The sequence below is a fragment of the Carcharhinus amblyrhynchos genome, chromosome 1 (genome assembly GCF_965287045.1).
Source record: "Carcharhinus amblyrhynchos chromosome 1, sCarAmb.v2.hapA, whole genome shotgun sequence".
Lineage (NCBI taxonomy): Eukaryota > Metazoa > Chordata > Chondrichthyes > Carcharhiniformes > Carcharhinidae > Carcharhinus > Carcharhinus amblyrhynchos.
Window position 1 is genome coordinate 65242544 of NC_137324.1, and position 17343 is coordinate 65259886.

Consider the following 17343-nt stretch of genomic DNA (forward strand, 5'->3'; position numbering starts at 1 on the left):
CCATAACAATTTAATAGTAACACTCAGCTAGGAAAGGTTTGCTAAGTTGGCAACAAGATGTCATAATCTTTCAAAGGTATTTTCAATAAGTTATGACACGTATTGAATAAAATTCTTGTAATTCCAAAACAACAAGAATCTACAAATGTAACACAGGATCCAAGGTGCTTTTCTGACAGATGTCTTGCATGTAGTCATACCTTCCGCCTAGAAACACTTTTTTTTGATTGCTGGTTCTTTCATCAAATCATCTGAATGCAATAGTTTATTTAACTGCTGCATATTTAAACGGCATGATGAAAGGCATATTTAAACGGCACCCTACTAGTCATCACGGCATCAACTTGTAAGGAAATCTCCTGACAATACAGGAAATCTCTTTGGTCAACAACAGGTTGAGTCAATGTTGTGGGTAAGGCTTCTACATTGAGAAGTGGGCATCTTTAAAGATTTGCTGAGCACTGATGTCTTAAGACTTCACCAATGTAACATCAACAAATATTTATTTTCAGGGTTTGGTCAGTAACCTAATGAAGCAGATCACCCCTCCTCCCACCCCTCCTCCCCACCCCATCCACCCCCACTGCCAAAGGAAAACAGTTGTGACTAGTATTCATATTTCCCTGTTTTACTGGTGTTCCATTTTAATTGTGAACTGACTGAAATGGGTACACTTTGTTTTGAGTGTTTGTACCTTATATGTAAGATGTCAAAGATTCATAGGATTATGCTTTGATACGCAAAACCTGAGACACTAAAATCATCAAATTTTTTATTTTAATAAGATGTATTGTCAGAATATGTTCTGCATGTCATAATTTTGAATAAACTAGAAAGATTTGAAATATCAAACCAATTGAATTAGGAAATACAAAAATAATTAGATATGATTTTAACTTGCACATTATCCAATTTAACTAAAATTCTTCTGTCTTTGAGAGAGTTAGTAAAGCAAAGCAAAGTGTTTGCAGATTTAAATTCAGTGTCGGGCTTTGGTTTCAGACAAGAATTTGTACAGATTCATCCGTGACCATGTTAATTTTTTCCCTACATTGCTGGCTGCCTTTTGATGTGCAGCAAAGAAAAGAAACATCTGGATTGGGATTTAGAGATTCCCTTAGGTGCTATAGTTTTCAGTTATTACCTCTAATCTTTGGGGCCACAATGTGACAAATTTATGTGCAACTGTTCTCCATTCTACCGAAGAAATGTGTTTGATCTGTTAACACAATCCTTATGGTTTCATTGAAAGAGAAATGCATCATCCATACGTTATTCTGTAGCCACATAACCTCTTATTAGAATGTGTTATCATTTCTTTCCTGTTGCTACTAATGTCAACTCTTAAGGCAGCTTCATAAACTCAAGCTGAATGTACAACAGATATCAGCAATCCCACGCATCATTTGGACATCAAGATATCACAACAGTTGATGTGAATTAATAACAAGCCAACCAAGTCAGCTAAACTCAGAACGTGTGATTATTTTTTTAAAAAAAGTTAGATTTGACCGTTGCCAGGGTTTAGTGGGTCAGTGGAAGCATAAAGTGTGCTAGGAAATTCCCCTCCCCGAAAAGGTGGAACAAAGCTGAAGTTTCTTGCAGTAAGGGGAATGCAGGTGAGGTGCATCTAAAGAGGAGCCTGCTTTCCTTGTGTCTGAGTGATACCGATCTCACAAACAGTTGATGCTGGAGGGGATAGCTGGGCACAACCAAGTCATTTCGAGGTCATTGAGCTTAACCCGGCTAATGAATGTGAAATGCCAATGTTTCATATGCTTTGCTCATGAGAGGAAAGCAACAACATCTATTACTCTCTCTCCCTCTCAACTCTGTCTCTTTTTATTTACCTCACTGCCACTCCATGATATTAATATTGGCTCTTTTTAACCTTTACATCCATATTAATGCTGTAGTCATCCGTGACTTCGGCATGTGCCCTATTTTGTTTCACCTCCTAGTTTCTCCCGAGCTTTTAACATAATATTGACTGTAGGTATTTAATCTAATATCTGCTTTTTTAAGCTGTCTAGCAGCCCTCCCAAGGCATTTCTCGCAATCAGCCCGAGGTTACACTGTTGTCAGGTGGAGGCTGACAGCGCTGAGGTGCAGAAGTGGTGAAAGGATTCGCATCTCCTTTGAGAAAAGTTCGTAAGAGATCGATTTCAAACCATAGAGTCTTGAAAAATAAACATTTTCGCCACTTAGTGCAGGCAGGTGAATAAATAAATGAATTCTCCTTGCCTAAATTACAAACATAAATAAACATTTTAAAAAAAAAACTAGAGAAGCAGCTCTTTAGCCTTTCTGCCAATTTGTTTAAGGTGTGCTTTTGATTCGGTGAATGAAGATTATCAAGCAGGAAGGTATAGGAAAAATGCATCGTTAAGATGGTGGCGCAGGCTCGTTGGGCCGAAGGGCCTGTTTCCCGAGCTGTGTTTTTCTTTGTTCTTTGTTCTTAGGATATGAGAAGAAAGAACAAAGAAAAGTACAGTACAGGAACAGGCCCTTCAGTCCTCCAAGCCCATGTTGATCATGATGCTCTGACTTAATTACAAAAAAACCTTCTGCCCTTACTCGGCCTGTATCCTCATATTCTCATACCCATCCAGATGCCCCTTAAATGCTGCTAATGTGCCTACTTCCATCACCTCCTCTGGCAGTGTGTTCCAGGCACCCACCACTCTCTGTGTGAACAACTCCCCCACACATCTCCCTTAAACTTTCCCCTTCTCACTTTGAATCTGTGCCCCCTTGTAATTGACACTTACACCCTAGGAAAAAGCCTCTGACTATCCACTCTGCCTATAATTTTGTAGACATCTATCAGGTCTCCCCTCAGCCTCCGTCTTTCCAGTGAAAACAACCGTAGTTTAGTCCTCATAGTCAACACCCTTGAGACCAGGCAACACCCTGGTAAACCTTCTTTGCACTCTTTCCAAAGCTTCCATGTCCTTCCAATGGTATGGCAACCAGGACTGCATGCAATGCTCCAAATGCAGCCTAACTAAGATTTTATATAGCTGCAACATGATTTCCCAACTCTTGTACACAATGCCCTGGCTGATAAAGGCAAGCATGCCATATGCTTTCTTAATCACCTTGGCTACCTGTGTTGTCACTTTTAGGGAACTGTGGACCTGTATGCTGATATCCTTTTATATGTTATGTTTCAAAGAATTCTTCCATTTATAGCATATTTCACACCTGAATTTGATCCTCCAAAATGCACCACCTCTCATTTGTTTGGTTTAAACTCCATCTGCCATTTCTGTGCCCAAGTCTCCAATCTATCTCTATCCTGTTGTATCTTTTGACAATCCCCGGCACTATCAGCAACTCTACCGATCTTCACGTCATTTGCCAGTTTACTAATCAGACCACCCTCAATTTCCTCCAGATCATTTATATATGCTACAGACAACAGAGGTCCCAGCACTGATCCCTGCAGAACACCACTAGCTACAGATCTCCATTGCTACTGTCTTCTAAGCCAGTTCTGTATCCATCTAGCCAACCCACCCCAAATCCCATGTGACTTTAGTTTTATAATTGGGTACGATTTATTAGCACACATTTCAGACTACCAGCCAAGCCAGATTTTAGTCTCGCTGTACATGTCAGAACTTTCCAAAAGAAAGCTTGATATTCAATAAAAGTTTTGAAGTATTTTTTCAATAAATATTAACAAGGAAAGATTAATGCTGTTATTCCTTTCCTTCTCTGTGAATATTAGATTACCTCAAATGTTTGCAAGTCTTTTCCACTTGATTGCAAAGGTCAGGCCACACTGACATAAAATGCTGGCATTGTCGATATTCATTTAACTCAGATGAGAACAATTCTTCACTAATTTCAGACTGAAATGGAAAAAGGTTTGGGTGTTTCATGATTGATGTGGACAAATGATAATCATGAGGGGGCAAGTTATTTATGAGAAAGTACTATAAATAATTCTTCTTCCAGCGAGGAAAAGTGAAGTGAAATAATGAATTTGAATGTCATCCCTGAGAAAAAGAAACAAATGCTAGATGCAATCTTTGTTTCGGTTTTGAAACTTCAGGTGACAGACAATGCTAAACTCAGTTGCTAATCCCTCCCTTTCTTTGGGATTGATTTCAACTCAAATCAATGGAGGGGAAACATCCGACAGGCTATAGAGTGGACAGCTGCCTCGGGGCACTTGCTAACAGCAGTCCATGATAAATTATTCCAACTGCGGGTAATGTATTGACGTGGACAGAGAACTGGTTGGCATGCAGGAAGCAGAGAGTGGGAATAAACAGGTCCTTTCAGAGTGGCAGGCACTGAGTAGTGGGGTACCACAGGGTTCAGTGCTGGGACCCCAGCTATTCACAATATACATCAATGATTTGGACAAAGGAATTAAGAACATAAGAACATAAGAAATAGGAGCAGGAGTAGGCCATCTAGCCCTTCGAGCCTGCCCCGCCATTCAATAAGATCATGGCTGATCTGTTGTGGCTCAGTTCCACTTTCCCGCCCTCTCCCCATAACCCTTAATCCCCTCTCTTATCAAGAACCCATCAACCCGCTTCTTAAAAATATTTAGCGAGGCAGCCTCCACCACTTCAACGGGCAGAGAATTCCAGAGATTCACCACCCTTTGAGTGAAGAAGTTCCTCCTCAACTCCGTTCTAAACCGCCTCCCCTTTATCTTGAGGCTGTGCCCCCTAGTCCTACTGTCTTTTTTGAGCGGGAAGAGTCTCTCCACCTCTATCCTATCCATCCCATTCATCATCTTATACGTCTCAATGAGATCTCCCCTCATTCTTCTAAACTCTAACGAGTACAAGCCTAGTTTATTCAGCCTCTCCTCAGAGCTCAATCCCCTCAACTCCGGTATCAGCCTAGTAAACCTCCTCTGCACTCCCTCCAGGGCCAAAATATCCTTGCGCAGGTGCGGCGCCCAAAACTGCACACAGTACTCCAGCTGCGGCCTCACCAATGCCCTATACAGCTGCAGCAAGACCTCCCTACTTTTATATTCAATCCCCCTCGCTATGAAGGCCAGCATCCCATTCGCCTTCCTGACCACCTGCTGCACCTGCAAGCTGGGTTTTTGCGACTCATGCACAAGGACCCCGAGGTCCCTCTGCACCGTCGCCTGCTGCAGTTTTTCGCCACGTAAGTAATAGTCCTTCCTACCATTCTTCCTACCAAAGTGGACCACCTCACACTTGCCAACATTAAATTCCATTTGCCATTTCCTGGCCCATTCGCCCAGCCTATCTAGATCCTTCTGCAGACTCTCCACACCCTCCGCACAATTTGCCTTTCCCCCAATCTTGGTGTCATCAGCAAATTTCGACACCCTGCACTCGGTTCCCTCCTCCAGATCATCTATATAAATGGTAAATAGCTGAGGCCCCAGCACCGACCCCTGGGGCACCCCACTAGTCACCAACCGCCAATCCGAATAGCACCCATTGACCCCCACTCTCTGCCTCCTATTTGACAACCAATCCTCTATCCACGCTAACACCCTACCCCCAACTCCATGTCCCCTGACCTTCTGCAATAACCTCTTGTGAGGTACCTTGTCAAACGCCTTCTGAAAATCCAGAAAGACCACATCCACCGGCTCTCCTCTATCCACTGCCCTAGACACATCCTCATAGAACTCCAGTAAATTTTGAATGTAATATCTCCAGATTTGCAGATGACATTAAGCTGGGTGGCAGTGTGTGCTGTGAGGAGGATGCTAAGAGACTGCAGGGTGACTTGGACAGGCTGACTGAGGGGCCAAGTACTTGGCAAATGCAATATAATATTGATAAATGTCAGTTTATCCAGTTGGTGGCAAAAATAAGAAGGCAGATTATAATCTGAATGGTGGCAGTTTAGGAAAAGGGGAAGTGCAATATCACAGAAACCCTACCGTGTAGAAGGAGGCCATTCGACCCATCGAGTCTGCACCGACCACAATCCCACCCAGGCCCTATCCCCATATTTAACCACTAATCTCTCTAATCTATGCATCTCAGGACACTAAAGGGCAATTTTAGCATGGCCAATCAACCTAACCCGCGCATCTTTGGACTGTGGGAGGAAACCAGGGCACCCAGAGGAAACTCACACAGACACGAGGAGAATGTGCAAACTCCACACAGACAGTGACCTGAGCCAGGAATCAAACCCAGGTCCCTGGAGCTGTGAAGCAGCAGTGCTAACCACTGTGCTACCATGCCGCCCTAAAGCACGGAGAAATTGACTACTGCTCGTGCATTGGCCGGGAATTGAACCTGGGCCTCCAGCTCGGCAGGCGAGAATTCTACAACTGAACCACCAATGCTCCTCCCCTGGATGTCATGGTGGAATGGTCGCTGAAGGATGGCATGCAGGTACAGCAGGTGGTGAGGAAAGCTAATGGCATGCAGATCTTCAAAGCAACAGCATTTGAGTATAGGAGTAAAGATGCCTTGCTGCAGTTATACAAGGCCTTGGTGAGGCCAAGCCTTGAGTATCGTGTGCAGTTTTGGTCTCCCAGTCTGAGAAAAGACATTCTTGCGATTGAGGAAGTCAGCGAAGGTTCACCAGACTGATTCCCAGGTGTCAGGACTGACATATGAAAAGAGGCTGAATTGACAGGGTTTGTATTCAATGGAATTTAGAAGAACAAAAGGGGATCTCATAGAAACTTAAAATCCTGATGAGACTGGACAGGCTCGATGCAGGGAGAATGTTCCCAATTTGGGGAAGTGCAGAACTAAGAGCCACAGCCTAAGAATAAGGGGTAAGCCATTCCGGACTGAGATGAGGAAGAACATCTTCGCTCAGAATTGTGAACCAGTGGAATTGTCTATCACAGAAAGCTGTTGGGGCCAGTTTGTTAGAAATGTTCAAGTGGGAGCTGGACATAGCCCTTGTGGCTAAAGGGGTCAAGGGGTATGGAGAGAAAGCAGGAGTGGGTCACTGAAAGTGCATGATCAGCCATGATCATATTAAATGGTGATGCAGGTTCAGAGGGCCAAACGGCCTACTCCTGCACCTATTTTCTACATTTATATTTCTATAATAAGCCATATAAATACTGTGGCTACAGTAGCAGGTCAGATGCTGGGAATCCTGTGGTGAATAACTCACATCCTGACCCCCCAAATCCTGTCCACAATCTAAAGGCACAAGTCAGGAGTGATAGGTTACTCTCCATTTGTCTGGATGAGTGCAAAATCCAACAATGCTCAAGAAGCTCGGCACCATCCAGGATAAAATAGCTCACTTGATTGGCATCCCATCCACCAGCTCTAACATTCACTCCCTCCATCACCAATGCATATTAGCAACAGTGTGTACCATCTACAAGATGCACTGCAACAATCTATCAAGTGTCCATCTACAGCATGTTTCAAAATCAATGACAAGGTTAGCAGATGCATGGGAACGCCAACACCTGCAAGTTTCCCTCCTAAGTCACCCACCATCCTGATTTGGAAATACATCGCTGTTCCTTCACTCAAACTGGGTCAAAAACCTGGAATTCCTTCTCTAACACTACATGGCCTGCAGCAGTTCAAGGAAGCAGCTCATCACCACTTTCTCAAGGGAAGTTAGGGATGGGCAATAAATGCTGGCTTAACCAGTGATGCCCATACCATGTCAAAGAATAAGAAGTGTAGCATCCTGCCACTACACTCATAGAGATAAACTGACAAAGGACAGACTAATCATCAAATCTTGCTGGTTTCAGTTCCATACTGCAATAGATGGACATGACAGGCTGGACATTTAGTGTCCATCCTTAATTGTCCTTGCTAGGTCATTTCAGAGGATATTTTTAAGAATCAGCCACTTTGCTGCAGATCTGAAATTACATGTAGGTCAGACCAGGTAAGAACAAAGAACAAAGAACAAAGAACAACACAGCACGGGAAACAGGCCCTTCGGCCCAACGAGCCCGCGCCGCCGTCCCACTGTCTCAGTGACCTATTCATGATTTTAGTCTACGCCTAATGAGCGAGGATCAGGGAGGTCCAATATAGGGACAATTTAGTACCCAATCAATCAGCCTAAAAGCGCATCTTTGGGATGTGGGAGGAAACCAGAGTACCCAGAGGAAACCCACGCAACCACGGGGCGAACATGCAAACTCCCACAGACACAGGCCCAAATCCATGTGTCCGCACAGCAACAGAGATAGTCTCTGAGCTGTCATGTTGCCCTCGAGATGGTCCAGTTTAAGCACACTAACGACATGAAGCAATAGGCAACTCCCGAAGCAACGTCCAAGAGCAGCCCACTACAACCTGCCGCATGCATGCCCCTTGCTGGACTTAAATGCCTGTGGAGACAAAAAAAAATTCATTATTAAACAGGCAAAGACTGTAACATCCCTGAGGCAAAAACGTAATCCCAAGCCTACAATGTTTAGTAAGGCCTGCTATATCCCCCTATATGTAGCCCGCTCATGTGGCTGTCTAAGTGACTCTTAAACAACCCTAGCGTGCCTGCTTCCACCACCTTACTCAGCAGTGCATTCCACACCCCCACTACCCTTTGCGTGAAAAACTGCCCTCTAATATTTGTCTTATACCTAGCCCCCCTCACCCTAAGCCCGTGACCCCTCGTTCTATCCATTTCTAATAGCGGAAAAAGCTTACCACCATTTACTCTATCTATCCCCTTCATAATCTTATAAACCTCTATTAGATCCCCCCTCAGCCGACGTCTCTCAAGGGGAAACAGCCCAAGTTCGTTCAATCTTTCCTCGTAAGACAGGTAAGGATAGCAAATTTCCTCCCTAAATGGCATGGGTTGTGGTTAGCACTATGGGCAGCATGGTAGCATAGTGGTACATAGATAGATAGATAGATAGAACATTACAGTGCAGTACAGGCCCTTCGGCCCTCGATGTTGCGCTGACCAGTGGAACCAATCTAATGACCCTCTAACCTAAACTATTCCAATGTTATCCACATGCCTATCCACTGACCATTTGAACGCCCTTAATGTTGGCGAGTCCACAACTGCTGTAGGCAGGGCATTCCATGCCCTTACTACCCTCTGAGTAAAGAACCTACCTCTGACATCCATCCTGTTATTTCCACCCCTAAATTTAAAGCTATGTCCCCTCATGTTAGCCATCACCATCTGAGGAAAAAGGCTCTCACTGTCCACCCTATCTAACCCTCTGATCATCTGGTATGTCTCAATCAGGTCACCTCTTAACCTTCTTCTCTCTAACGAAAATAACTTCAAGTCCCTCAGCCTTTCCTCATAAGACCTTCCCCCCATACCAGGTAACATCCTGGTAAACCTCCCCTGCACCCTTTCCAATGCTTCCACATCTTTCTAATAATGCGGCGACAAGAACTGTACGCAATACTCCAAGTGTGGCCGCACCAGAGTTTTGTAGAGTTGTAACATGATCTCACGGCTGCGAAATTCAATCCCTCTACCAATAAAAGCTAACACACCGTATGCCTTCTTAACAACCCTATCAACCTGGGTGCCAATTTTCAGGGATCTATGCTCATGTACACCGAGATCTCTTTGCTCGTCAACACTACCAAGAGTCCTTCCATTAGACCTATATTCTGTACTCCTGTTACTCTTACCAAAGTGAATCACCTCACACTTTTCTGCATTAAATTCCATTTGCCACCTCTCAGCCCAGCTCTGCAGCTTATTTATGTCCCCCTGCAAACTGTAACATCCATCCTCACTGCCTACAACTCCTCCGGCTTTGGTGTCGTCAGCAAATTTACTAACCCATCCTTCTACACCCTCAGCTAGGTCATTTATAAAAATGACGAACAGCAGTGGCCCCAAAACAGATCCTTGAGGTACACCACTTGTAACTGAACTCCAGATTGAATATTTCCCATCAACCACCACCCTCTGTCTTCTATCAGCTAGCCAATTCCTGATCCAAACTGCTAAATCACCCTCAATCCCATGCATCTGCATTTTCTGCAGTAGCCTACCATGGGGAACCTTATCAAACGCTTTGCTAAAATCCATATACACCACGTCAACTGCCTTACCCTTATCCACCTCTTTGGTCACCTTTTCAAAAAACTCGATAAGGTTTGTGAGGTACAAACCCTTCACAAAACTGTGTTGACTATCCCTAATCAATTTATTTCTCTCTAGTACAGGTGGCATGGTAGCACAGTGGTTAGCACTTCTGCTTCACAGCTCTGGGGACCTGGTTTCGATTCCTAGCTTGAGTCACTGTCTATGTGGAGTTTGCACATTCTCCTCATTTCTGCATAAGTTTCCTCTGGGTCTCTTGTTTCCTCCCACAGTCCAAAGATGGCATGCTAAAATAGGCCCTTTGTGTCCTGAGATGCATAGGTTAGAGGGATTAGCAGGTAAATATGTAGGGATGTGGGGTTAGGGCCTGGGTGGAACTGTCATCAGTTCAGACTCGATGGGCCAAATGGCCTCTTTCTGCATTTAAGGGATTCTATTATTTTATGATTCTACTACCTGACAGCGCCAAGGATCCGGGTTCAATACCGGCCTTGGGTGTATAGTTTACACATTCTTCCAGTGTCTGTGTGTCTTTCCTCTGGATGCTGTGGTTTCCTCCCACAGTCCAAAAATGTGCAGGTTAGGTTGATTGGCCATGCTAAATTGTCCCCAGTGTCAGGGGGATTAGCAGGGTAAACATGCTGGGGTTACAGGAATAGGATCTGGGTGGGATTGTGGGCGGTGCAGGATCAATGGTCCCAATGGCCTCCTTCTGTACTGTAGGAATTTTATGATTCTATGAAAGTGATCCAGATAAGTTTTTACAACAATCGACAATGATTTTCATGGTCATCATTAGACTTGTTTTTAATTCCAGATTTTTGCTGAACTCAAATTTCAACATTTGCCATGATGGGATTTGAACCGGGACCCTCAGAGCATTACCCTCGATCTCTGGATTAGTCATCCAGTGATAATACCAGTGGCATAGTAGTTAACACTATTGCCTCACAGTGCTAGGACCTGGGTTTAATTCCAGCCTTTGGTGAGGTATGTGTGGAGTTTACACATTCTCCCTGTGTCTGCATGGGTTTCCCCCAAGTGCTCTGGTTTCCTCCTACAGTTTAAAGATGTGTAGATTAGATGGATTAGCCATGGTAAGTACAGGGTTATGAGGATTGGGTGGAGGGGAGAGCCTGGGTGGGATGCTCTTTTGGAAAGTTTCTGCACTGTAGGGATTCTATGTTTCTATGGTCATGGTTTGAGGGACCTTTCATAGGTTTATCTGCAAGCCACTTGTTGAAAACTGAACATGTTCAACAGTTGAAGCTTAAAAGTGTGACATAGGAACCCCACGTTTCCATTTACATTACAGTCATACATCCTCTGGAAACATGAGTTCACATCCTACTGTGGCATCTGATGAAATTGAAATTCAAGCAATAAATCAAGAACAGAAAACAAAACACCCTACAGGGACAATCATGAATCTATCAAATTGTCAGAAAAAAACATCTGGTTCACTAATGTCCTTCAGGGAAGGAAATATGCTGTCCCTATCTGGTCTGGCCTACACGTGACTCCAGGCTCACAGCAAAGTGAGTGACTCTTAAATACCCTCTGAAATGGCCTATCAAGACACTCAGCTGAGTCATAGACTCATAGAATCTCTACAGTACAGAAAATGGCCTATCGATCCCACAACAATCCCACCCAAGCCTTATCCTTGAAACCTCTCATATTTACCCTCGTAATCCTCCTGACACTAATGGGCAATTTAGCATGGCCAATCAGCCTAACCCGCACAGTTTTGGACTGTGCGAGGAAACAGGAGCACCCAGAGGAAACCCATACAGACACGGAGAGAATGTGCAAACTCCACACTGTCATCCAAGACTGGAATTGAATCTGGGTCTCTGGCCCTGTGAGGCAGCAGCGTTAACCACTGTGCCACTGTGCTGCCCATGGACAGAAGGTTGCTAATTACCATAATAATAATTGTGATAGATTCAGATCAGATTTATCAGCTCAGAATTGGGTATCCATGAGGCACTGTAGACCATTGGCAGCAGCAGAATTCACTCAACCACAATCTGTAATTTCATACCAGATTTGCCCTCACTTGGGAGGGAATGCCAGGAGCAGCGCCAAGCATAGTTAAAAATAAGGTGAAGCTACAACCCAGGACTAATGCCATTCAGCGTAAGCAGCAAGTGATAGCTAGAGCTGAGCAATTCCACAGCTGACAGATCAGGTCACAGCTCTGCAGTCCTGTCACATGCAGTTGGGAATGGCCGTGTGAAATTAAACAACGCACTGGAAGAAGAGGCTCTGCAAACATCTCTATCTTCTTTGATGGAGGAGCCCTGCACATCAATGCAAAAAATCAAGGCTGAAACATTTGCAACAATCTTCAGCCAGAAGTTTTGAATGGATGACCCACCTTGGCCTCTGGAGTTCCCCAGCATTACAGGTGCCAGTCTTCAACCAATTTGATTCACTCCAAGTGATATCAAAAAAAGGGCTGATGGTACTGGACACAGCAATGGCTGTTGGCCCTGACAATATTCCAGCTATATTACTGAAGGCTGGTGTTCCAAAACTAGCTGTGCCTCTAGCCAAGCTCTCCCAGCTTGGTTGCAGCAGTGGCATCTACCTGAAAATGTGGAAATTTGCCCAGGTGTCTCCTGTCCATGAATAGCAGGAAAAATTCAATCCTACTCTCTATCGTCAGCCAAGTGGTGAAATACATCATCACTAGTGCTATCAAGCTGCAGTTACTCAGCAATAACTGATGCTCAGTTTGAATCATAGAATCATAGAACCCTACAGTGCAGAAAGAGGCCCTTCAGCCCATCGGCCCATCAAGTCTGTACTGACCACAATCCCACCCAAGCATCCCTACATATTATACCCACTAATCCCTCTAACCTACGCAACCCTGGACATTAAGGGGCAATTTCCTAGCATGACCAATCAACCTAACCTGCACATCTTTGGACAGTGGGAGAAAACTGGAGCACCCAGAGGAAACCCACACAGACACGAGGAGAATGTGTAAACTCCACACAGACAGTGACCCGAGCCAGGAATCGAACCCAGGACTCTGGAGCTGTGAAGCAGCAGTGCTAACCACTGTGCTACCGTGCCGCCCAAGGGGTTTCATTAGGCCACTCACCTCGTGATCTCATTACAGCCTTGGTCCAAATATGAGATCCCGAGTTGAGATGAGAGTGACTGCCCTTGACATCAGGGTAGCAATTGATGGTGGCACCAAGAAGCCCTAGAAAATTGAAGCCTGTGGGAATCAAAGGGAAAAGTCTCCACTGGTTGGCATAATATTAAGCACATAGAAGATGGTTGCAGTCAACCTCAGCTCCATGACATCGCAGAAGGAATTCCTCAGGATAGTGTCCTAGCCCCAACCATCTTCAACTGCTTCATCAATCACCTTCCCTCCATCACAAGATTAGAAGTGTGAATGTTCACCAATGATCGCTCTATGTTCAGCACCATTTGCGGTTCCTCAGATACTGAAGCACTTGGTGCCCATATGCAACAAGACCTGGACAACATTCAGGCTTGGGTTGATATATGGCAAGGAATATTCATGCCACAGAAGTGCCAGGCAATGACCACTGCCAAAAAAAGAGAATTTAATCATCTCCCCTTGACAATCAATAGCATTAGCATTGTTGAATATGGACCAGCCATATAAGCAATGTGGCTAAAACAGAAAGTTAGAGGCTGAGGATTATGTAGCGAATTATTTATCTCCTGACTCTCCAAAGCCTATCCACCACCTACAAAGCACCAGTCAGGAGTATGATGGAATACTCTCCGCTAGTCTGGATGAGTGAAGAACATGCAAGATGTTGGTTATATTCCAGAACAAAGCAGTCCATTGGATTGGCACCTCATCCACTGCATTTAATGTTCACTTCCTCCAGATTGTACGGTGGCAGCAGTGTCTACTAATATATATAAAATGCACTGCAGCAGCTGACCAAGGCACCTTCTACAGCACTTTCCAAACGCTGTGCTCTCTATCACCACAATGGACAAGGGGAGCAGACTTTCAAGTTCCCCTCAAGGTAACACACCATCATGACTCAGAACTATATCGCTGTTCCCTCGCAGTTGCTGGGTAGAATTCTGGAACTTCCTCCCTAACTGCACTGTGGGTGCACTTACACCACATAGACAGCGGCAGTTCAAGAAGGCAGCTTACCCGTGCCTTCTCAAGGGCAACTAGGGATGGACAATAACTGGCCTGTGAAGCACAACTCCCATGAATGAAAGAAAAAAAATGTGAAATCAGCGTCAAAGCCTGAGAATTATCCTTCCCAAAACAATAAAAAACTTAGACTTCTATAGCATTTAGAAAACACAGGAGTGTTATCAGCCAAAATCTGATACTGAACCACATACGGAAACATTAGGACAGGTTATCAATTGTTTCTCAAAGGAACATGTTTTCAGAGTTGATTTAAAGGTAGAGAGAGTGAGAGAGACAGAGCAAGAGTTAGAGAAGCAAAAGTTTGGGAAAGGAATTCCCCAGTTTAAGGTTTCGGCAGCTGAGGCATAGTTGTCCTTGAAGCAAAGAACATCAAGGATGCACAAGATGCCAGAAGTGGAGGAGTGCAGAGTTCGCAGAGAGTTGTTGAGTGAGTGGAAATCACAAGAGAGATTAGGCCATAGAAGAATTTGAACAGATGGTAGGAATCAGTAAGAAGGGGGGACTTGGTGCGAGTACGAATGAGAGCAGTGGAGTTTTGCATCAGCTGAAGTTAATGGAGATTGCAAAGTGGGAAGCCAGCCAGTGGAGGATTGAAATAGTAAAGTCTGGAGGTAACAAAGGCCCTGAACAAATGCAGCGGAAGAAAAAATGGTATGAATTGGATCATCGCCATTTAACAGGCACGTTTCCATGCCAACCGCCAGGAAAAAAAGATCATTCGTCCTCAAAAGAACAGCACACTTATGTCAGTGAAACCTTTGAGGTTGCACAAGAGCTCTTTTATTCAAAATCAATAAAATAGATGCAAAGGTGTTAAACAAAATGAATAAATCTTATGACAGCCATCACTGAGAAACACACTCATAAGTAACCATGGAAATGAAAAGTGGAGCCTGGCAGTGAGCGTGGAATACAAATTAGCCACCAGAGCTTCACAGCATGGCATCAAAATAGTTCCCATGGTAACAGACATTTAGTGAGAAATACAGTCACAGCAATGCATCGTGAAATGATGTTCTTTAAGAACTTACCATTTATAGCATTATCTTTGCCATTAGTCTGACTAACTATAAACCTCAAATGTATTTAAAATCTGATATTTTATGGCCCATTCGACACAGTTAACAGGAGAACTGTGTGATATTAGAATCAGTTTGGAAAACATGTTTAATATAGAAAGCATTTTGTTAGTTTTAAAAAATCAGAACTGCGGACACATTGCAATTGCCTGCCGTTTATAAATGAATGAAAAGCCAAATAAAATAAATAGCTTCTACTGTGTTTCGTACAGAGGTCGGTCACTAACACTGCACCAAAGCATGATGGGAAATTGAATACATATGGCAGAAAAGTTGAGAAGATGCATTATTTTAGTTTTGTTAAATGCAACAATATATTTAAATACCACGGCCGAGAAATGACTGCTGCAGAAATATGCAGACTTCACTTATTTTAATGAAGACATTATCTTGGTGAATGCAGTAAAATGGTGGACAAAGGAATATGATGCATGAACAAGGTTCATGCTGACATTATAGTGAAGAAAGCCCACTTTCTCAGAAGGCAAAGGAAATTTGGCATGTCCACCACTGCGCTCACCGATTTTTATAAATGCACTGTAGAAAGTATTTTTTGCGGATGTATCACAGCTTGGTATGGCTTCTGCTCTGTCCAAGACTTTAAGAAACTAAAAAAGATTGTGAATATAGCTCAATCCATCATGGAAACCAGTCTCCCATTCCGTCTACTTCCTGCTGCCTTGGAAAAGCAGCCAGTATAATCAAGGATTCCATGAAACTCGGACATTCTCTCTTCTACCTTCATCCTTTGGGAAAAAGATACAAAAGTCTGAGATCACGAACCAACTGACTCAAGGACAGCTTCTTCCCTGCTGCCATCAGACTTATGAATTGACCTACCTTATATTAAGTTGATATGTAACACAACATTGTGCACCCTCTCCTTTCCTTCTCTATGTACGGTATGCTATGACTGTATAGTGTACAAGAAACAATACTTTTCACTGTATCCCAATACATTTGACAATAATAAATTGAATCAAAAAGACACACAAATCCCAAAAAGTTAGTACACAGGTATAGCAAGTGACTAGGAATGTAAATAGAATGTTGGCATTTATTGTACAGGGGATGGAATTTGAATTAGGTGCTTTTACTGCAGTTGTACAGGGCCTTGGAGAGACCACATCCAGAATACTACATAAAACTTTGGCCTTCTAATTTGAAAAATGATAAAATTAAATGAGAAGCAGTTCAGAGAAGGTTCACGTGACTTGAGGAAGGGCTTGACTTATGAAGAAACGTTGAACAGGTTGGGCCTACACCCTTTGGAGTTTCAAAGAAGAGATGAGATGTGATCTTATTGAAACATGTAAAATCCTGAGGGGATTTGACAGGATGGATACTGGAAGGATGTTTTCTCTTTTGGGGGAGAAAAGAATGAGGGGACATTAGAGTCCCCCTTGTAATATGGTGATGAGTAGTTTTCTTTCTTTCAGAAGGGCTTTACTCTTTTCTTTAGAAAGTGGCACATCATTGAATTTATTCAAGGCTGAGTTAGATTGATTTTTGATGAGCAAAAGAGTCAAGGATGATGGAGGCCAGACAGGAAAGTGTAATTGGGACCATAATCAGATCAGCCATGGTCTTATCAAATGGTGGAAGGGTTGAATGCCCTACTCTTCCTGCTCCTGCCTTTCGTCCCTGTGTTCCTATGTATAAGCTTCTAAACATTTATTGAGTTATATTACAAAGGCAATACTGCCTAGAGTGCAGTACTCTGTCAGTACCGCACTGAATGTTGGGTTTGTTTTGTGCTCGCGACCTGAAGTGGGATTTGAACCCAGAACTTTCTATGTCCTAAGTAAGAGTGCAACCATCTGAGCCTCTGTGGACCTTGACACAGTGGAGAGGATTGTGTGCTCTGCCAATCCCTTAAGCAATGTCCTCTGGAGTTCCTTGCTCCTGATGTCACCTATGGTGGTAAGGTGACTGGAAAATATCAGCAAAGTGTGGTTCTAAAGGTCTTGAAGGCTAAACAGGCAAAGGAAGACTGCATCTGACTGACTACAAAAGTGGAAGAAGGTCGCAGTTGCAAGGTGGTCCAAGTGAATGTCGTTTGCCAAGTCACCCAAATTTGACCAC

General features: G+C 43.7%; 1 non-coding gene across 1 annotated transcript; it reads right to left on the minus strand.

The window, feature by feature from the left end:
- Window positions 1-6245: 6245 nt before the first annotated feature.
- Window positions 6246-6316, minus strand: trnag-gcc (transfer RNA glycine (anticodon GCC)). The gene has a single exon. It is a non-coding gene; the product is annotated as a tRNA-Gly (tRNA).
- Between the last annotated feature and the right edge of the window lie 11027 nt (window positions 6317-17343).